We start from the raw sequence: 23,457 nt of genomic DNA, 5'->3' as shown, positions 1-23,457 counted from the left end.
AGTAGCAAACTCTGACCTTCCCTGGACTCAGTGATTCCATACTTGCATCCGTCTTTCCATCAGTTTTCTTTCCTAAGAAAGAAATGTAGAAACCTAGCCAAGAAAACAGAAACAAAATCTCAACAGGGCAAATAAACTGAGTTCTCTGAAAAGAAACGATGGCATATCCTGAAGCTGCTAGGCTTCACGTGAGTAGTAAGTGGGAACCAAAAAGAGCAGAAGTAAGCCTCTCCTTAAAGTCGGTAAAGAATCTGCCTGCAGTGCAGGAGACCTAGGTTCAGTCCCTGGGTCGGGAAAATACCCTGGAGAAGGAAATAGCAAACTACTCCAATATTCTTGCCTGGAAAATCCAATGGGCAGAGGAGCCTGGTGGGCTACAGTCCTTGGGTCGCGAGAGTCGAACACAATTTAGAGACTAAACCACTACCAAGCCTCTCCTTGGCCAGAGGCCTGAGATTTCCTTGTGTTAGTTTCTTGGCATTAGCATTCCAAAGAGCAAGCTTAGGAAATATACGCTTAATGAGCTTGTGAGAAAAACTAAACTACAGACTGCGTTTTTACTCAACTTTTGTTTTATAACATCTGAAGTTGTTATTTGCAAGTTTAATTTTCTTTTTAGGTCTATTCTCACATTGTTGACTTAAATTATTCCTGATTCCTGGATGAACAAACCAATCTAGGTTTATCATGAGCTATTTATTATGTTATTTTTAAGGTGATATAGAACGCTCACTTCAGCAGAAGCTGTTTAGAAATTAACCTTAATTACTAACAGGTTGAGTACTGCATGTTTTCCAAAAGCAGTTTCCATACAAGCTCAGACCTGGCTATATTTTAACATTTCTGAATTCCAATTCTCTAGTTGCATTAATAACCCATTAAAATGGCTGAAAATAATTCTGGATTTATGTATCTAAAAGGGTCCTTCAAAGGTCTATTATAACCCTTCTCAGGTAACATCAGGCCTTGATTTTCTCCATTTGAACATTTATCCCCAAAAAAGTAGATATCCTGGATAATCTGTCCTTTCTTCATATTGACTGACCACAAGATTACTGTGTTCAGAGGCTTAAGTTTCGATGAAGAGGGAAGTACTGAATGGTAAATGGCTCTCCAGTTACAGAAGAGGGCCCCCTGTTTATCCTGTTTTAGCTGAGTGCTCCTAGTTGCTGTCGTTTAGTCACTAAGTCGTGTCCAATGCAGCCCCATGGACTGCAGCATGCCAGGCTTCCCTGTCCTTCACTATCTCCCAGAGTTTGCTCAAACATTGAGTTGGTGATGCCATCCAACCATCTCATCCTCTGTTGCCCCCTTCTCTTACTCTCAATCTTCCCCAGATCAGGGTCTTTTTCAACGAGTCGACTCTTCACATCATTTGGCCAAAGCATTGGAGCTTTGGCTTTAGTATCAGTCCTTCCAGTGAATATTCAAAGTTGATTTACTCTAGGATTGACTGGTTTTGTCAGGGAAAATACACTGACTGAAGCCACCTGCCCTGACCAGGCACCATAGTAACCATTTGCATGCGTTGTTTTATGATAGGAGGTCCTGGTAAGGAACATGGAACTAATAAGCCACCACCAACTGGAAGAGTTCGGGAAAGGTCAAAAGGTGACACCAAGTGTCCAACCACTCCCAGAATTCTTCTCATGAGCAATGCGTGCACCACCAGGAAGGACTCTGGGTCAGAGGATTGGCCAAAGACAATCCGGAAACTAATCCCATCACCATAAAACCTGAGACTGCGAGTCATGTGGCAGAGCAGTTCTCCTGGGTTCCCTTACCCTACTGCTCTCCACCCAGGCACCCCTTCCCAATAAAATATATTGCTTTGTCTGCACATGTGTCTCCTCGGACAATTCATTTCCGAGTGTTAGACAAGAGCCCACTTTCAAGCTCTGAAGGGGTCCCTCATTTGGCAACAGTTTGATCTCTTTGCAGTCCAACAGACTCTCAAGAGTCTTATCCAGCAGCACAATTCAAAAACATCAATTCTTTGGCACTCAGTCTTCTTTATGGTTCAAATCTCACATCCATACATGACTACTGGAAAAACCATAGCTTTGACTATATCGACTTTTGACAGCAAAGTGATGGCTCTGTTCTTTAATACACTAAGTTTGTCATAACTTTCCTTCCAAGGAGCAAGTGTCTTTTAATTTCAAGGTTGCAGTCACCGTCCACAGTGATTTTGGAGCCTAAGTGGTCCTAGAGACTCCCTAAATACCCCTAGATTCCTCTCCTTTAAGACTTATTCCCCTAAATATCTACTAAACTACCTCCATTTTCCCAGTGAACAGTTAGACTCTATTCACATTTTACAATGATCCCCTGGAGGAGTGTTTGCATTCTTGGCTGCCTATCAGTCATTTCACTTACAGGGCATCAAGCTAGTCCCAACCGTTCCCCACTAAGTACTTACTTCCCAACATTCTGTTCAGAGATTGCGTCAGTGGTGTTTGTAAGTTTTGATCTCACCTACATTGTGGGGACCACACTTGCAATGAACCTTGGTTGCTGGACTTCGATGACCTTTGTGTTTCAGTCTTGGGAGCCTATTTTGAAAAAACAGTGATGTTGTCAGGAAAAAAAAAAAAAAAGATGGGGAAGCTTTGGGGGCAATATTCTTCATGCAGCCAGGACTCACCCTCACTGGTTTGTATAGTCAAAGCCATGGTTTTTCCAGTAGTCATGTATGAATGTGAGAGTTGGACCATAAGGAAGGCTGAGTGCCAAAGAACTGATGCCTTCAAACTGTGGTGCTGGAGAAGACTCTTGGGAATCCCCTGGACAGCCAGGAGATCAAACCAGTCAATCCTAAAGGAAACAAACCCTGAATATTTCTTGGAAGGACTGATACTAAAGCTGAAGCTCCAATACTCTGGCCATCTAATGCAAAGAGCTGACTCATTGGAAAAGCCCCTGATGCTAGGAAAGATTGAAGGCAAAAGGAGAAGAGGGTGGTAGTGAATGAGATGGTTAGATAGCATCACCGACTCCATGGAGATACTGGAGGACAGGGAAGCCTGGTGCACTGCAGTCCATGGAGTCAGAGGGAGTCAGACACAACTTAGCGACTGAACAACAACAACACCATCAGTGGAAAAGAACTTTCTAGAGACTCTACATGAAGGTCAAAGTTAATTTTCTAAGTAGTCGATCTCAGCTTTTTGTCCTTAAATAAGGACTATTACCCACAGCCAATAGCACTGAAATTCATTCTGCTCTCTCTCTTTTTCTATTTTGTTCTTTCCTGTTTTCTTGGACAAATAAATAAACAGATTTTAAAAACCAGCCACTCTATCTTTCTTCCTTGACAGCAAGATGACACTCACTGCCTTACTTTAGGACCTAAATTGCCACCTACCATCTCCCTGTACCTCCAAAGTACAGGTAATGACTGCTTTTCTTTTTGAGAAATTTCTAACATCAGTTGGTTAATAGCTGTAGACTTGTGCATCCTACCCACCCCACCATGCTCCATGACACAACTCTGGTGTCTAATGCATATTAAATAAAAGACTTTCTATTCCTTGATATCCAAATTGGGAACCAAAGCCTCAATTGAAATGCTGTTGCACAATGTTAGGTTATAAATGTCACTGACACAATTTCAAGTCACCTGGCAACACTCAGCTGCTTCAGTTTCACAATGTTGCCCTGCAGAGGGCCAGAAACCAAGAGCAGATGCCTCAGTCTCTTAGAAAAATGATTGCAAAATGATCATAGAATGAGAAATTTTAATGTGTGTTTCAAATTTCTAAATAAAGAAAAATCTCCTGACACACAACAGGGACGGTTTATTGTTCCTGGTGAATTAATAGTGAATTTGATAGCAGGACTGTTTCTGCAACCTCACATTTCCTGTTCTTACTTTTCCTCAGCTTCCCTCTGCAAATAAAAATTTCAGAGATTTCCAAAAGTCCAAGCCAGTCCAGACAACCCAACAAACTTTTAATCTCCTGTAGCACTTAGCATCTGTACTATTCATTGACTGCATAAAATGCTTCAGGGTACAGAGAAACTTTAAGATTATCCACCTGTATTCTCATCTGATACTGGCATCTTCCCTGCCTTCCCACTCAGAGACCAACCACCCCTGAGGAAGAGGAACTGACTTCTTCCTTAATGCCTTATTATGATTAATCTCTTTACTATAAAAACATATATACACAGAAGATTAAGGGAGGAAAAAAAGAGAAAGATAATAAAAATAAACTCTCCTCATAATCACCATTCTCAGAAAAAAAAATTGGTCACTAAAAAGTATTAGCATTATCCCATTATAATAATAAATTACTTATATAAATATATATTATAGGGCTATAATAAACATTTTTCTGGCTAAATCTTTGTGTGTGTCCATGAATAGTTTTTAAGATAGAATCTTAGAATTAATCAGTCAAAAATTTTAAGAAGTCTAACAATAATAATCACAACAATACCATTAATATTAATAACAAATATTTCTAGAGCATACTGTGAGGTACTCTGTCACATGCTTCATATTCACAACAATCTTAGGAGGTAAATATTGTACCACCCCCACTTTTAAAATAAAGAAATTGAGGGTTGGAAATTTACTTGAGTTCTCTCAAACAGTATACTAAAATAATGAAAAATGAGGGTTTCAAACCCAGGTCTATGTCCACAAACCATGCTCTTTCCATTACACACATAAATGCGGAATCCCTCACTGTGCTACCATGAGTAAATGACCAGTGTTTTTACGAAAACAATACAAGTTAAATGAACCAAAGGATGCCATGTTGGGAAATGCCAACAGGTCCTTAAATCCAATCCTCATCAGATATGTGAGTCATCCCACAAGGAACACTTAATCTTTACTTATTTATCTTTAAAGACAATAAAGTATCTTACTAGGTATTTCACCTTTAGACTACTCTAAGAATTAGAAAATTCATTTGAATTCTGAACTGAAAATTATTTCCTTTTAGTCACCAATCATTAGTCTAGATCTAAACTGCAAAGCCACAATGACATTACCCTCTGCCCTGTGATGTGACAGCCCTTTGCAAGTGCCATTCAATCCCCGTGCTGTACTCAGGTCTTTTTCAAGCCCACAGTTTAACTTTTCTTCCTACCTTAGACCACGGAGTGTTCTCCCCACTGGGAAGACTTCTGCTGACTATGATCCAGGCTGTGTATTTTTCAAGGCCAGGCATCAGCTGAGACACTAAGAGAGCCATCAAGCCACCAGCCATCAGGAATCTGTCTAGCATTATGTAAAGTCCATCAGGGATGTGCCCTGGGGGAACACTGTAGGCCTGATGGGTATGGGCCAGTTCCTGGTGAAGACAGGAACCATCAGCATCTTTGAGCACGCTTACAACATGCAGGTGATAAAGTTCAGCGTGAACCCCATTGTTAAGAGTTCCCACAGAAGCCAAGAACTGGCTGACCTGCCCAAGCCAGTGGAGGGGCTGAAGAGGGTGGCTAAGCCAGTCCGTATGGTGCAACTCATCACTGAGGACTCAGGGGATCGCTTCATCAATGGGGTGATGAGCTGCACCCATTGATCTGCCTGAAGGACTGAGAGAAGAACCACACTGGCATTTCCACCAGGACATCCTAGCCAGTCATGTAGCACCGCGAGACCGTCAGCGAGGAGTCCCTCCGTGCTGTGCCCGTCCAAAGCTCCCAACAAGCAGAGCTGGCTGTACGCAAAAGGCAGCTCTTCCCCAACTCCATAGCCAAGGACACTGACAAGAGATGTCTGTCCTTCAGGAGCCCAAGTAGCAGGTCTCAATCTGGCGAAAAGTGTGAGTGAGACAGTGCTGAGACCCCCAGTACTCTGGGCTCTCGAGCACAAGTCACCCAACACTACCTCAGTGACATCCATCGGGACAGCACGGCAGCTGACTATCAAGAGGTGGAGCTGTGAGGAGCACTCGCGGGGTGTTTGCTTCTACGTCCCCAGTCTGACGCTGCGCACAGATCCATACAGGGCTTCCCACACCCAGTGCTGCCTCAATGCTACGTGCTGACTGCCTGCCCCGGTCCATGGAGCCCATTCACCTGTTGAGATGCGGTGTCTGCAACAAGGGCCTAGTGGCATCCAACTGTCCTGCACAGGAAGTGGGGCCACGTTTTCGAGGAGTCCCAGGTGGCCGGCACCCCCGTTTGATGAGAAGTCACATCGACAAGTCCTTTGGCTTCACTGCCAACCTCAGGGCCCACACAGGCAGCTAAGCCTTCCCCTTCCTGGTACCTCCAGATCCTGCCCGCAGACCCCTTTGACCACACCAGTTGCCCCAGCAGGTCGTGGGGGAGACGCACAGGCACAAAGGCCTGAAGGAAGGCATTCCAGCCCCAGACAACTTCCAGGACAGACGATCCCAGGGCACAGCCTCAAGCCCTGGGATCTCCTCACGACCCTTCACAAGATTGTCCAGACCTGAGATGCCCTGCCTGCAGGGTTTCTGGGGCCCACTTGGTACCATCCTCATCATAAATGCACAAGCTAGTGTGCTTAGAAACTCAGTCATGTCTGACTCTTTGCCACCATATGGACTGTAGCCCACCAGGCTCCTCTGTCCATGGAATTCTCCAGGCAAGAATATTGGAATGGGTTGCCAACATCCTACTCCAGGGAATCTTCCTGACCCAGGAATCCTCCATTGGCGAGGAAGATTCTTTACCACTGAGCCACCTGGGAAGCCCACTCATCATGAACATTTGATGCCATTTCTTTCCATATCTGGTTCAAGATTTCAGAGCAACAGAAATGCCTTTGCAGAAAGTACTTATTTGGCCAGTGGAGGTGGAAGAAAGGAGGTGACACCTGCTGCAGCCAGCACAGTAGGTAGGGATCAAAAGTGGTTGCTGCACAGTTTGGGAAAAAGAAACTAGAGACAGAATTAAAGTTTTAAAGATAGGATCAGGGGACTCAAGACCTCTTGGGTCAAGAGCTCTGTTCCTTGGAGCCGCATCACTTTTACTTAGTGTCTTGGCAAGCCGAAAGTATCTGTTGTGTTAGTGTCCCTGATCACATCTCCCATTTTATTAATTACTTTAAACTATCTCTGTTATTTTCTTGTACAAGGGCTATCACCTAGCTGGAGGTCATAAACCTGCATGCTGCTGCTGCTGCTGCTAAGTGGCTTCAGTCGTGTCCGACTCTGTGCAACCCCATAGACAGCAGCCCATCAGGCTCCCCCGTCCCTAGGATTCTCCAGGCAAGAACACTGGAGTGGGTTGCCATTTCCTCCAATGCATGGAAAATGAAGTCGCTCAGTCATGTCCAACTCTTAGCGACCCCATGCACTGCAACTACCAGGCTCCTCTGTCCATGGAATTTTCCAGGCAAGAGTACTGGAGTGGGTTGCCATTGCCTTCTCCGCATAAACCTGCATATGCCTTGAGAAAACATCTTAGTGTGTGCACAAGCAGCGTTCTCAACTGGCGCTAACCTGGCGTTCCAAGGTCCACACTATGTTTTCCCTTAGCTTAGCAGGACATGACAACCCCAACTCATCAACCCGAGGTACTTTTATGTGGGTTATGCTGTATTGCTATATTTTGCTTTTATTTTTTCCCATGGTGATTTTCTCATGGCTTAGCCAGAGCAACAGGCAGCTGACTATTAACCCCTGCAGACACTCAACACTTTTTCTTTCTCATTTCTTCAGAGGGAAACTCAACTTCTCCCACCCTAAGAAATTTCAAATAAACACGTTGAGGTTTATTTGGGTAAGTGGCCTGTTGTCGATTTTCTCCTAGACAGGAGGAAGGAACAAGTGGTTAGACATTCTCCTTGAAATTAGAAGGCAGAAAATTTTGTACCACATCACCACGAGCATCTTCAGCTGTAATAGTGTCAATGGAATAATAAATTCAATAAGGTGGTGACAAAAAGAAATTTGTGGTTGAAAAATACATAAATATGCAATATGGCATGGTAAGTAAAACTACTGACAGGTACAGAAAGTTCTGAGATAGTACAGAGAAGGGAGTGGTTAACTCTATGGGGATGAAGGAGCCATTCATTCCTTCATTTCATAAACATTTCCTGAATACATATTACATGCTGCAATGAGCACAAACCTGGATAAATACATTTTCCAGCAAAGGGGAAAAGAAACATTTCAGGCGGAGGAGACCCTATACAAGTATAGATGCCTGAAAGATCATGGTGGGTTTGAAGAACTGTAAGACATTCCAAATTATGGAGAATAAAATTTTGCAGGAGAGAAGCAGCAGATGAGGCCGAAATATGCAATAATTCATACTATGCATTGAGTGCAACACTTCATAATACACATGCATGCATGCTCAGTGGTGTCCTACTCTTTGCGACCCCATGGACTATAGTCCACCAGGCTCCTCTGTCCATGCGGTTTCTCCAGGCAAGAATACTGGAGCAGGTTGCCATTTTCTCCTCCAGGGAATCTTCCCAACCTAGGGATTGAAACTATGTCTCCACGCCTCCTGCATTGCAGGCAGATTCTTTATTACTGAGCCACCAGGAAAGCCCCCATAATTTGTGTAGGATGCAGTAATTCATATTATATGCAGTAAACAGCATAAGTAAATTTTGTGAAGGTTCAAATCCCTGACAGAGTTTGTGTATATTAAGTAAAAGTCTGAAACTGCTAGGAGCCTGTGACCCTTTTGAGAGGGTGGGGCAGCAGTCAAATGAAACAGGGAAATCACCTTACTCTCCCTCAGGCTGGTTGTGGCCCTTCCCTACCCAGCAATCCATTGTGGGACAGAACAGGTGCCACCAGATGTAGCATGCCTACCTCTCCTACTTTCTTACCTTCCCTGAACTCTGCTGGGAGAAGATTTCAACCATTCTTTTCCTGAAAGATTCATGTACAACCCAAAGAAGTAGAGAGTTAAGGGCAGATACAGAAATTGTGGCATTTAAAAAAAAAAAAGGCAAAGATTCTATTTAATTCTCAGGAGTAAGTCATCCATGTTTGAGAACTGTTAGAATCCCCACAAAGGCTTCTTACCTTCCTAACCTTCCTCTGTTTCCTTATATTCTAGTCATCTCCTCTTCTATTTGGGCCCCACTCTTCCGTATCTCCTCTTCCCCTTTCTACCACTCCCTACAATTCCTGCCAGGATGTAGAGTCCAGCTGTTGAGTGCCAGCCAGCTGTTGAGCCTGGAATATTCTGCAACCTCTGGTTTCAGCTAGATGCCAATGAAGGATTTCTTTGATACCCTTCTGTAAAATCCTTCTATAGGGTGCATTCTCCTGTGAAGGGACATTCACTGAGGGTGCCTCACCTCTCACAGATCTGCCTCCAGATTGCCTTTTGATGTTCCCTAAAAGCAAACCGAAGGAAGAAAGTTCTTCCTTCCAGTTAATGTGGAAAGCCTTTAATGAAAATCAGGCCTGGACAGAGGTCTAGTGTTACTAATTCAAAAGAAGCAGGGTTAAAGCTACATCAACAAGAGAACACACTGCTTATATAGACTAGACAAGGTAATCTCTGGAAGGAAGAACTTTCTTCCTTCGGTTTGCTTTTCAAAAGTCACTTTTCATTAAAGGCTTTCCACATTAACTGAAACATCACTCTACCTGGGTCACCTGAGACAATGGGACTGTACTCAGAGTTTGTTTCTTATTGTTAGGTTTGTTCCTGATAAAAGTCTAGGAGGGGTGTGTGTGTTGAGTAGGGCAGAGTACGATGGGGTATTCACGGTTTCCAGTAGTTATGTAAATGTTTATTTGAAATTTGAAAAATTATTGCATTTTCTCCTTCTCCAGGACAGAAAAATCAGAAAGAAGATTGCCCTGTCAAGAGATCCAGTAAAGCACTTAGCCTCAGGAAACACACATTCCAATACCTGGAGGCTATCATTATTCTTACAAAAGGTGCATGGCCTTAGGCCCTCTAGGTAACTTGCCTCCTCCATGTCTTAGCTGGGGTTTGTCATCCCTCTTAGGAAAGGGGCATTGAAACCAGTTATCTCTCAGTGCAGCCCAGAACCTAAGATTCTAACGGGAGGACACAGTTTGTTTTGTTTTGGTTGTTTAATCCGGTCCTGGACTTTAATGTTTTCTTTTACTACCTAGATCACCCCATCCCAGATGCAACATTCTTTCAAAGGATTGAAGCTAAAGCAGGAAGGACACACTGTTTATACGCTTTTGCTTCTAGATGAATTAATCATTTATTTCTGTTGTCTTCATCAGAGGAATCACCTCAAAGCAGCCCCACTCTCTGAGTCAATTCTACTGGGGCTCATAGTGACAAGTGGAAACAAGAATACAGATAAGTCTCTGGCTAGAGTGAAATAACTTCTTCAGGTCACTGAGAGGCAGGAGACAGATGGGCCTCAGGTTAGATATTTACAACTGGCCTCCAGGTTTATATTTTTCGGGGCAAGAAAAAGATGGGTTTCAGACCAGATACTTAAAACTAGCCTCCTGTTTGCATTTCCTGAAACATAGGGTAGGTGGGTTCTAGGTTAGATATTTAGAACCAGCACCCTGTTTGCTCTTCGAAATGTAAATAACAACTGAAACAGCCTAAATAGCCAGGCTTTGTCTCCTGCGGATACCTTAAGATAATAGTCATGGCAGGAACAGAGAGGGGCTGAACCTTGAGATCAGAAGGTCATGTATTTCCCATCCTTGGGACAAGGGAGACATTTCACATGTACAGAAAGGCTGCTTGGGGGTCAAAAGGAAGGGGCACCACCCCATAAGAGGTGATACCCCTATGTGATCCCATAGCCCCTGGGCTGAATCCATCTCGGAAAAAGATGCACATGCATGTTGGGGAGGGTCCTAGGGTGGGTTAGGTGTGGGAAAAGAAACCAGATATTTGGCTAGAGGTAAACAAAGACCTGGAAGAAATCCTCTCTATATAAATGATTTAACTGCCTCTTTACTCCTACTCAACAGGAGGGAAGCTCACAAGCTTTTCTCCCAGTATGCATCTCTACCTTGCTTCTATCCTAACCAAACAAACTGTTTCTCTGTGAGCTCTATCACTTGTTCTCCGCTGTCTCTAATAATAAACTCTGTACCTGCATTTACAGTTTCTGCCTCCAGGAGAAATGCATTTTTTAATGGGGACAAAGATCCAGGGAAAAAGAGCTTCTAGTCTCCATCCCTTACTGGTCTGGTGGCTAGGATTCCTGGCTTTCATCCAGACTACCCAGATTCAATTCTTGGGCAGGGAATTAACATCTCGCTTCCTGTCACTGCTCACTGCTTCCTCTCCAAGATTAACTGTTCTTCCTGGCTCACTGCTTCTGTTTTAGTCCCTAAACAGTGGAGCTTAATCTGTTTTTGTTTGTTTTTTAAGTGAAGGAATTTTCCTTAATCCAACAATCCCCCTTTGGGGGATTTGACAGAAATAAAATAATGGTGTGTGTACACTATCTTTAGGATCAAATTTTAAAAATACATTTTTCTTTCTTTCTCATTATTTAGCTGGTGACTATGGGCACATATTTATTCTCTTAGATTAGAAAGGAAAGTTAATGTAGAATATGATTTTTGTTTTATTGTGAGGATAGCATGGGGTGATCAGGGGAGTAATAAAGCATCTCATGATGACATTACTGACCCAGCGGGTTAGTTATTGCTCCTTGTCTAAGTTGGCCATTCATAACAGACTAATATGTACAAGAACTGGCATCAGGAAATATCGGATATTATGTAAGTCTTTGTTTCCTTTGGACAAGGAAGAAATTTCTTTGGTTAATAATTCAGAACCTCAGGAAAATGGTTTCAAAACCACCCTGTCATATTGCCAGCTCCCAGCACGTTCATGTTCCGAGCACATGCAAGTCAGGCGGGCAGAGATTTATTGAGCAACTATTATGTGTCAGGCCGGGTGCTAGTAAAATATGGGGCAATGAAAATAAACAAGACATGGCTCAACTCTCAAGGTACTCAGTCCACTTAGGTGGAGATAAGGAGAAACATAAATGAGGAGGATAATGTTGGTGATGATGAATTTTGGTGTGATGCACTTTTATGAAGAAAAGAGCATCATTGGTCACTAGACCTGCAGAAATAAAGGTGTGGGAATAAACGGATGAGCCTGTGAACATTTGGTATTATCAGGGTAGGAAGTCCAAGATGAGGAGAGATGCAACTGGGAAAACTGGTTCTGCTGATCACAGAAGACCTTACATGGTTTCATGGAACTTGGATGGCTTTCCCCCGCCCCCGCCCCTGTAGTTCCAATACTTTGGCCACCTGATGCAAAGAGCCGACTCATTAGAAAAGACCCTGATTCTGGGAAAGATTGAAGGCAGAAGGAGAAGGGGATAACAGAGGATGAGATGGTTGGATGGCATCACTGACTCAGTAGACATGAGTCTGAGCAAGTTCAGGGAGATGGTGAAGGACAGGGAAGCCTGGTGTGCTGCAGTCCATGGGGTCACAAAGAGTTGGACACCACTGAGCAACTGAACAACAACAAGGCAATGAGAAGCCATGAAAAGGCTTTCTAAAGGAGAGTGATACATTCAGATTTGCATTTAAGTTAGATGACTTCAGTCTCAGATAGGCATATATGCAAAGGCAGAGAGTCCAGGTAGATGACAGAGGAATAGTCTCTCTGAGAGATGGTGGGCCCTCCATGTGGGCAGTGATACAGACATGGAAAGGAAGGATAACTTTGAGAGAGATTTAGACTAAAATAGATTAGATTAAGTAATTGATTAGATAGGAGAATGAATGAGAACATAAGATGACTCCTATGTCTGAGTGGCTGAAGATAAATAATAGAAGACAACAAGTACATTAGAAGAAGGAAAATAAGTTTAGTTTTAGAAAAGTCTAAAATGACTATAACGTATATAAATAGAAGTGCCTTGTAAGCAGTTGACTATATAAATCTGGGACTCGAGAGAGAAGTCAGGGCAGGAGCTATCAACTTGGAAATCATGGAATGTACTTGTCTGGCTGGATCTAGGAGTCATATTCCTTACGGGCCAGGCACTGCGCGTAACACTGGGTATACAGTAGATGCACAAAATAATTCTTGGTTCTTGTCCTCATAGAGTTAACTATTTAGTGGTGGAAACAGACATCAAAAAAGTGAAGCTACTACAAAGTAGTATAAGAGAGGGACTTGATTTTCAACAGGGGGTCATGGAAGTCCTCAGGAAATAACATATGGGGTAAAGTCATGACCCAAGGGAAAAGTAATAGACCAAGAAAACCCAGATAACACCGAAATGTAGAGATTGGGAAGGGAGAACTGAAAAGGAGAAAAAGGCAGAAATATAGGTGAAAAAAATGTTGTCATGGAAGACAAGGAAGGAGAAAATTTCAAGAGAGAATATTCCAACAATGTTAAATTTAGCACAGAAGACAAGCAACATAGGGCTAAAATGACCCCTTGATTACAAGTATGGAGGTCTTAATGATACTGACAAGCAAATCATTGTAGAATTTAGAAGCCAGCTTTTAGTGAGTTGAGGAATGAATGAGTAGTAAAAAAACTGTTAAGGGGAGGAGAGCACAGTAGTTAGAGTGGAGCCTAAATCAAATAAGTGGTTGATTATAAGATCAGAGAAATTATAACAGTGGGTTGACATCATAAGAAAGAAGAATCAGGATCTGAGAGTAAATGGAAAGGCTGGGATCAAAAGAACAAGCAGAAGGAAGCTTCAATTTGGAGGAAAGCACTCTATCCTTTTGGCTTCCCTGGTGGTAGAGCCAGTAATGAATCTGCATTGTAGGAGACCACCTGCAATGCCAAGAGACATGGGTTTAATCCCTGGTTTGGGAAGATCCCCTGGACAATGAAATGGCAACCTGTGCCATTATTCTTGTCTGGAAAATTCCATGGACAGAGGAGCCTGGTGGGCTACAGTCCATGGGGTCACAAGAGTCAGACACAACTTAGCAACTAAACCACCACCACCACTCTATCCTTTTAGATTGGCAGAGAGAGGTGAAAGTGCATATGGATGTGGGTATGTTTATAGAAGGGGACCTAGAATGTTGAATAGTTCATTTCCAAAGGACTCAATACTGTAGTTTATGAAGGAGTCAGCTTTTCTGCTGAGAATGAGGGACCTGAGAAGAGTATAAGTCAGCAGTCATTCCTGAGGGGAAAGGGAAAGAAGATGACAGGGGACAAGAAAAAGAATTGAGCTGCTGGGCTAACCCTGACTTTGTAGTGGAGCCAACCCATCTGAAGATGTGATTTTTCTCCAACCTATCACTTGACAATCTGGATACAGAAGGAAAGTCACATTGCTGATTTCAAGATTGTGTTTTGCCTGGTGGCTGTGGCAAAACAGCCAGGCTGCAGAAGAATTAAGAGACTGAATGGAATTGTAGCTTAGGTCATCAACCATGTGGGCCAAGTCAAGGAAGGAAACAAGTGAGGCTAGAGAGGGGATGATTGGGATAAGAGGCTGAGATTAAGAAGCTGGGGACACTAGGAGTCTGAAGAACAAGAGTTTTAAGAAAGGAAATGCATGATATTGGGAAGGATTTGGAATTTGGTCTGAGAGTAGTTACAAAGGATTTCTGATGTGGAATGGTTCCAAGCCAAAGATGGACGTAACTCCAGTAAAGTGGGGTTTACTGGAGTTGGGGCTAAAAAACTGAGGCTCAGGTGTTGGATAGTTCATCTACAGGGTCATTTGAACACATGGAATATCAGCAGGTAACAGGAAGGAGACAAAAGGAGCCAAAGGGTCAGTGAACCAGTTAAAAGGGGCTGGGAGGCTGGTATTTTTCAGTGATCAGAAGGCATAGAAGAGGTACAATCTAGTGGCAGGACCCTTAAAAGAGCAGAGATTTTTACTGATTGATGTAGGAGGAGTTTGAAGCAGGCTTCTAGGGCTGCCATAACAAAGTACCACAGACTGGGTAGCTTAAAACAACAGAAATTTATTCTTATACAGTTCTACAGGCTAGAAGTCCACAAGTCAGGTGTCAGTGGGGTTGGTTCCTTCTAGAGGCTCTGAAAGAGAATGTCTTTTATACTGCTCTCCTAGTTTCTGGTTGCCACTGGTAATCCTTGGTACTTCTTGGCTGACAGATGCATCACTCCAGTCTCTGCCTCCATCATCTGTGGTATTCTCTCCCTTTGTGTCTTCACATCATCTTCTTCTAAGGACATCAGACCAATTGGATTCAGGGCCCTTCCCACCTCAGTATGACCCCATCTACTCTTAACTAATGCAACAGCCCAGCTGCCAACTAAGGTGGCATTCTGAGGTACTGGGGGTTGGGACTTGAACATATCTTTTACAGTGACACAATTCAACACTTGGACAATTGGAAAAGGCCATTCCTATCACAAGAAGAACATGATCAGAGGATAAACAGAACAATGCACATCTTTGTGTGTCTGCTGTGGGGGTGGTGTTTAGCAGGCAGTAGCATCTCAGGTTGGAGCCAACTTTCACTTAAAAAAATGAGAAAAAAGGAAATCAGAGGGGGTTCCACTGAGCATTGCAGAGAAGTGTGGGGCCCAGGCAAGCACCAAGAAGGAAGAGAATAAGGACAACAAAAGAGATGACTGGTCAGGGGCTTTATTGATGGGGTAATGACTGAGGAGGCCAGAGATATGCCTAGGGATTGGCTGTCCTGTGGCCCCAGAAGTAACTCCAGAGCTCATGTGTGCACATGGCTGTGTGGAGACAGGCTTTTGCACTGAAGGAGGAAGAGTGTATTAAAGTCAGCTTAGAGATCCCAGAGGAACTTGCTTTAGAAAGGTCTGGGTGATAACTAGCATGCATAATTATAAAAATATACCTCTAATGGAGAGGAGAGTATAGCTGCCAAAATCCCAGGTTTGGCATTGGACAACCCAGGATGAGACCAGGCCTTTGTCACTTAACAATCACTTTACTTCTCTGGGCCTCAGTTTCCACCTCTGTAAAATGGGGCCGTCCTATCTCCTAAATCCATTATGGGAATTACCTGTGCTAATGTCTGTATGGCATCTAGAGCATGGTTTCCCATGAAGTAAATGTTCAATAAATGGCAGCCACTTATTATAAGATAACTTTTTATTTTGTAGTAATTGTACAAGGAATTCTTGTATACCTTTTAAATAAATTCACCAAATTCTGCTTACATTTTCCATTTTTTCCCTGTTATTCCTGCATGACCCTCTGTATAGACACATTTCTACTTATATCTTTTTCTATTTCTATTTATATCTCTATCTGTAATTTTCCTTCCCTAAATCTTTTGAGAGTAAATTTGGAGACACTGTGCCCCTTTAGTAAATAATCCAGTGTGTATTTCATAAGTACAAGAGTGTCCTCTTATAACCACACTGTGATTATCAAAACCAGGAAATTTAACCTGATACAATACTATTATCAACAATGTATATTCTTTTTAAGACTTTTATTTCTTTAGTGTAGTTTTAGGTTTACAACAAAATTGAGAGGAAGGTACAAAGATTTCCTATATATCCCCTGCCCCTACACATGCATGAACTTCCCCATTATCAACATCACTTCCAGAACAGTACATCATTTTTACTAAGAATAAATCTATATTGACACATCGTAATAACCCAAAGCCTATATTACTTTAGGGTTCATACTGTACATTCTGTGGGTTTGGGAAATGTACAATGACATATATCCATCATTATAATATCACACAGAATATTTTCACTGCCTTAAAAATCCTCTGTGTTCTGCCTATTCCTCTTTCCTTCCCTCCACTCCTGGAAACCACTGATCTTTTTATTCTCTCCATGGTTTTACCTTTTCCAGAATGTCACATAGTTGGAATCATATGGTATATAGCCTTTCTAGATTATCTTCTCTCAGTTGGTAATATGCACTTAAAGTTCCTCCATGTTCTTTCATGACTTGATACCTCATTAATTTTTAGCACTGAAAAATATTCCATTCCAACTACTGAAGGACATCTTGGTTTCTTCCAAGTTTTGGCAATTACGAATAAAGCAGCTATAAACATGAAATTAAAAGACACTTACTACTTGGAAGGAAAGTTATAACCAACCTAGATAGCATATTTAAAAGCAGAGACATTACTTTGCCAACAAAGGTCCATCTAGTCAAGGCTATGGTTTTTCCTGTGGTCATGTATGGATGTGAGAGTTGGACTGTGAAGAAGGCTGAGCGCCCAAGAATTGATGCTTTTGGTGTTGGAGAAGACTGAACTGAACTGAAACATCATTTTGCAGGTTCTTGTGTAGACATACATTTTTAGCTCTTTTAGGTAAAGATAAAGGAGCATAACTACTGGATTGTATGGTAAGAGCATGTTTAGTTTTATAAGAAACCACCAATCTGCTTTACACAGTGGCTACACCATCTTGTATTCTCAACAGTGTAGGAGAGTTCCTGTTGTTCCACATACTCCCCAGCACTGATGTTGTCAGTGTTCTGGATTTTGGCCATTCTAATAGGTGTGTGGTAATATCTCGTTCCTTGGAGAAGGACATGGCAACCCACTCCAGTATTCTTGCCTGGAGAATTCCATTGACAAAGGAGCCTGGCAGATTACAGTCCACAGGGTCTCACATGACTGAAGCAACTTAGCATCCATGCACCATCTCATTGTTCTCTTAATTTACATTTCCCTGATGATATAGAATATGGAGTACCTTCCATATTAATTTTTCATCAATTTTCTGAAAACAGTTTCATAACTCTTTGATTTTTCCCAGTCTAGGATCTAATTCTGTATCACACATTGCATTAGTTTTCATGTTTCTTTATTCTTCTTTAATATTAGTTCTCATTTATGTTGTTTGGCCTTAATATTTATGAAAAGCACAAGCTAGTTATTTTGTAGAATGTCTCATGGGTTGAATTTACCTGATGTTCCCTCATGATTAGATTCAGATTATTCATTTTTGTCAGGAAAACCAAAGAAGTAATCTTGCGTTCTTCTTGATACATCATTATCTCGAGGCACATGATGTTGTTTTTAGAGATCAACCTGATCACTTAATTAATGGGAAACAGTCTTTTTATTTTATCATTCTTGTTGCTGTTAAAAATATAAGAGGGGCTCTGTTTCAATATGAGTCTCTTTTTACTGCCAAATAAAGCATTATCTTTCCTGTGACCTTCATGGGTCAGTACACCTGAATTAGGAATTTTCATCTGACTCACAGAGTAACCAAAACTGGAACAGAAAATGGTACTTTTGGGTGAACCAGAAGGAATTAGAACTTGGACTTGCTGAACCTGGTTCCATTTAAGGCCCAATTCCAGGATAATTACTCTGCATTAAAAAAGAAATCCCTTCCATACTCTGCACTTATTTTTGACTGAATTTATTTGTAAGTTTATTGTGATTGCCTTGGTCTCCTCCCCCTAATAATTCAGGATTCTTCTTAGGGATTACATAAAGCACAGAACGGTTTGAGAGAGGTTTGGAACATTCATATCTTTCTTTTAGGAGAGCTCAGTTCAATCGTTGCTGTTGTTGTTTCAGAGCCCCTATATCAAGGACTAACGGAGTGATCTGGGGTTGTTCAGAGACATTAGTCTCCCAAGGCACATGGAGTTAGGCTTTGGATTTGTTCTTCAAATACTGGAGAATTCGTTATGGTCATTGCTCTTGAACAACAAGCAAAGGAAATCTGTATCCTTCAAGCTTTAGTTTAATGGTACTATGTACCACTGAATGGGTGGAAGGAAGAAGACTTACCTTTAATTAGATGAAATATATGTGAGAAAAGATCCATATCCATTAAAAAGGTCAGCTCTGCATCTCATGCCAAAGTTTTTCAGAAAAGGTAGCCCACTGCATTCATTTGATTTTCCTGATTTTGTATATCTGACTCTACATTTGTTTTTACAGAGCACAGACTAATGCAAGCACACTATTCATTCCTTACGCCACTAATAAGCAAAGATTATAACTCATATAGCTCTCTGTGTATTACAGCAATAGCAAAACACTGCCAAATATAGCCGTGTCTAACTATTACGAACACCTTTAAGCTTGGGGGCCATCACCACAATAACTAGCACCATAATTAGCTGTTTAATCAGACTGGCTTGGGAAAACACACTAAATACTATTATTGCGCTGAATATCCAGTAGATGACTAATTGCCAACTTAAAAATTCAGAACCATGACTCTGTAGAATGTCTATAACAGTGTAAAATTCTTTACAATTATTTGTTAAGAATAAGATAGGCATCTATTACATGTCTCCAACCTACTAAATGTTAATGTTGAAGGTTTTATGCAGACCATGTTCATAAATTTACAAATTGTGTCCATGAATTTAAATCCTAATAACTCAGTTTATTAAACTCCAATCACATCTTCTCCCTTAAAAGGCAGTGTTTTACAAGTAGACTATAAATGTGTTCATTGACTAATAATTACTTATATGACTTCCAAAATAAGGTGCCTTGCAGATGTAGCTTGATTATTTTGTTGAGGTGCTGAGATGATTCCCTATTTCCCCAAACTCACTGACTATTTTGGTGTGAACATATGCCTGTTACAGAGATTTCAATCTGCTTTTCTTCTTACGCCTCAGGCTCAAAAGGCAGCTTGAGGAAAGTATGCTACTCACCCAGCTTTGATGCTCTATCCAGAGGGAAAGGATCCCCACACCATGGGTCACCTGGGTACTGGTGACACCTCTCCTTCTGAAAGGGGCTGCAAGTAAAAGAAAGTGTTGGTCACTCAGTCGTGTCTGACTGTTTGCGACCTCATAGACTGCCCACCAGGTTCCTCTGTCCATGGGATTTCTTAGACAAGTACACTGGAGTAGGTTGTCATTCCCTTCTCCAGGCAATCTTCCTGACCCAGGGAGCGAAGCCAAGTCTCCTACATTGCAGGCAGATTCCACTCCAAACTGGTCCTTTGAGAAGTTTATATGGGTACTTTACCAGGGGTTGCTACAACTTCCAAGCAGGCTCTTGCCGCCAGTCTGGCTAAGTTCTGGATCAGGTGATGGTCTTCCTATCTAAATTTCCTTACAATTTCAAGTTGGTGAAACAGGATTATCTTTCCTATTGAGAAAAGCATTTGACTCTAGAGGCAGTTAAATTAGTAGCAGGTCATCTGCAATAAATAAATATATTTATTCATTCTGCAAACACAGGAACTGTGAGGACATGAAATTTAAAAATATCAAGTCTTGCCCGTGTGAGCTTCATCCCCACAGATTGTACCTTCATCTCTGCAGAAAATGAAGGTGCTTTGTGAGTTAGGGGTGAGGTTTTTGATCATTTAAAACCTTATGGAAGGAAATTTTACAGTTCCTAAGGTATCTATTTCAGTTATTCATACTCCTCATAGCTATGGAATTTTTATTTATTCTAACTCAGGATTTCTCAACATCTGCACTATTGACATTTAGGACTAGATAATTCCTTGTGTGGGGGCTGTCCTATGCATTGTAGGATGTGAGTAGTCCCCAAGGCCTCTACTCACTAGATGCCAGTAGCACACCCCTAGTTTAGACAATCAAAACTGTCTCAGACATTGCCAAATATTCCCTGGGGGACAGAGCTGCTGATCTAACTTGAATTTGTTCTTTTACAATCTGACATCGAGTTTTTGTTACTGTTTTTATTTACTGTAGAGATAGAGATTAATTTGCCTTTATTTTCTATTGAATAATATCAAGGGAAGTCAGGCAGAGGAACCAGAGATCAAATTGCCAACATCCGCTAGATCATCGAAAAAGCAAGGGAGTTCCAGAAAAACATCTATTTCTGCTTTATTGACTACACCAAAGCCTTTGACTGTGTGAATCACAATAAACTGTGGAAAATTCTGAAAGAGATGGGAATACCGGACCACCTGACCTGGCTCCTGAGAAATCTGTATGCAGATCAGGAAGCAACACTTGGAACTGGACATGGAACAACAGACTGGTTCCCAATACGAAAAGGAGTACATCAAGGCTGTATATTGTCACCCTGCTTATTTAACTTATATGCAGTGTACATCATGAGAAATGCTGGGCTGGAGGAAGCACAAGCTGGAATCAAGATTGCCAGGAGAAATATCAATAACCTCAGATATGCAGATGACACCACCCTTATGGCAGAAAGTGAAGAGGAACTACAAAGCCTCTTGATGAAGGTAGAAGAGGAGAGTGAAAAAGTTGGCTTAAAGCTCAACATTCAGAAAACAAAGATCATGCCATCTGGTCCCATCACTTCATGGGAAATAGATGGGGAAACAGTGGAAACAGTGTCAGACTTTGACTGTAGCCATGAAATTAAAAGACGCTTACTCCTGGGAAGGAAAGTTATGACCAACCTAGATAACATATTCAAAAGCAGAGACATTACTTTGCCAACAAAGGTCAGTCTAGTCAAGGCTACGATTTTTCCTGTGGTCATGTATGGATGTGAGAGTTGGACTGTGAAGAAGGCTGAGTGCCAAAGAATTGATGCTTTTGAACTGTGGTGTTGGAGAAGACTCTTGAGAGTCCCTTGGACTGCAAGGAGATCCAACCAGTCCATTCTGAAGGAGATCAGCCCTGGGATTTGGAAGGAATGATGCTAAAGCTGAAACTCTAGTACTTTGGCCACCTCATGCGAAGAGTTGACTCATTGGAAAAGATTCTGATGCTGGGAGGGGTTGGGAGCAGGAGGAGAAGGGGACGACAGAGGATGAGATGGCTGGATGGCATCAACAACTCAATGGACATGGATTTGAGTGGACTCCAGGAACTGGTGATGGACAGGGAGGCCTGGTGTGCTAAGGTTCACGGGGTCGCAAAGAGTTGGACACGACTGAGCAACTGAACTGAACTGAACTGAACTGAAGCAGATGCAAAAGTCTTGTCCTCTGACTAGATCTCATATTGTTAAAGAGTATTACAGTGTAACATTGGCATGATTCTTTTAATTTTTATTGACAAGATTCCTAGTTTCCTTGTACCCCCATTTTTTTCATTATGTTCATAGGCAAGAGTGTCATAGATTGCTAGCTGGCTTTCTTTTGAAGTCAGTGATTCTTAACTATATTTATATGTCCATTCAATATGCAATTTGCTGAAAGCTAGGTAGCCTCTCCCTAGAAAGATATGTATATACATACAATTTTTGCACATAATTTTAGGAAATTCAAAACTACCACCTCTTTAAGCCCTTTCCTGCATCCCAGGTTAAGATTCTATGTTTTCAAACTAGTGCTGATTCCTTGAGTTATGATTTTGTGAGGTTATGAAATAAAGGAGGCCTGGATATGGATATTCATAATAATATATTCATAATAATAAATTCAAAAGAGTCGGACATGACTGAGCAACTGAACTGAACTGAACTGAATATGGATAATAAAGTTTGATCAGCATGATGGCTTTGCTCTTTCTAGGTAAACACTGCAGACACTGTTAACCTTTTCCCAAGCATCCTATTTTCATCTCCATTGTTATTGTGGGCCTCTATGTTGTTGCTAACCCATTATTGCTCTTTGCTTTAATTACTGATTTTGACAGCAGCAGAGCCCATATTACTCAACAATAGAAGATGGGATGTGTGCCACCCTTTCCCCTGCCTACCCACCATCCAGTAGCTGCTGCAGAACCAAACAGAGCTCTTTAAAGCTAGTGTGACCCTGCTATGAGCTCATCCACCCCTTCAAATGTACTCCCCCTGCAAAGAAAGAAAGAAACCATAGGCACAGCAGCATTGATGAGAAGTCCAAAGGATTCTTTGGAAGGGAAGAACAAAAATTAGTATATTGTCAAGCAAAGAACTTCTAAATAACTATACAGACACTTCTCTAATGTGGGTCTCTCTCTAGTTCTCCCATTCAATCTCTATCCCCTCTAGCACTCCTGTCCTCCTGTGCAGAGTAATTACTCTTTGCCCTCAAACCCAGATGCCACACTCATCCTGGTGCACAGATAAAAAAGGGTTGAAGTTCATGGGACGCCCCCCCCCCCAACTTTCTGAGAAGGCAGTTTAGGATCATCAATAATTATTTCAACACGTCCTTTGGTGAGTCACTTTCCCTCACCCCAAACTCAGTTATTTATCAGAGTATTTTTTTTTATAAGCACATACAGTATTCTTCCCCAAAGGAATTCTCATATTACTTAGTGAGGCTAATAGTTTTGCCATATCATTACACCAGTAAGAGATAGTATAAACGGGATATTTTCTATATCCTTGCTACTGAAAGTGTGCTCCCGGGATCAGCAGCATTAGTATTACCTGGGAATTTGTTAGAAATTCAAAATCTCAGCCTCCACCCTGTTTTACTGAATCATTATCTGCATTTTAACAATAGTCCCAAGTGATCCATGCACATACTAAGGCCCTCCCCTCCCCCACCACCATCTTCATGTCCTTACCACCTAACCTGGAGTTCCCCTGGGGTCCTGGAGTAAACTGCCTCCTTCGTCCTCTACTCTGTGCCGAGACTGAAGAGTTGGTTCCATGTAAGGGATAAGCCAGCAGATTTCCCTTAGTTAAAAGTGGCTCCTCAGCCACCCATCTCCCACCCAACCCTATACCCAGTACCTGAGATTATCTTTGATTACATTCTGTTCTCTCCATC

At 41.9% G+C, this 23,457-nt stretch overlaps 1 long non-coding RNA gene and 1 pseudogene across 4 annotated transcripts in view; one reads left to right on the top strand and one right to left on the bottom strand.

Annotated features, from left to right (window-relative positions):
- Window positions 1-5,240: 5,240 nt before the first annotated feature.
- Window positions 5,241-5,791, top strand: LOC129650939 (elongation factor 2-like; annotated as a pseudogene).
- A 9,064-nt stretch (window positions 5,792-14,855) lies between these two features.
- Window positions 14,856-23,457, bottom strand: part of LOC129650048 (uncharacterized) — a 69,444-nt gene continuing 60,842 nt past the window's right edge. Inside the window, exons 3-4 of one of the 4 annotated variants that reach the window (XR_008713551.1) lie at window positions 19,502-19,587; window positions 14,856-15,372 (exon numbers count right to left, since the gene is read on the bottom strand). This is a non-coding gene — a long non-coding RNA (uncharacterized LOC129650048). Of the gene's footprint in view, window positions 15,373-16,069; window positions 16,901-17,724; window positions 17,952-19,501; window positions 19,588-23,457 lie in introns of those variants that run through there. The other 3 variants (XR_008713552.1, XR_008713550.1, XR_008713553.1) reach the window with 3 other exon arrangements.

Source organism: Bubalus kerabau, chromosome 4 (genome assembly GCF_029407905.1).
Source record: "Bubalus kerabau isolate K-KA32 ecotype Philippines breed swamp buffalo chromosome 4, PCC_UOA_SB_1v2, whole genome shotgun sequence".
NCBI classification, from domain to species: domain Eukaryota; kingdom Metazoa; phylum Chordata; class Mammalia; order Artiodactyla; family Bovidae; genus Bubalus; species Bubalus kerabau.
Note: the sequence above shows the minus strand (reverse complement) of the source record. Positions and strands in the feature narration are given on the sequence as shown.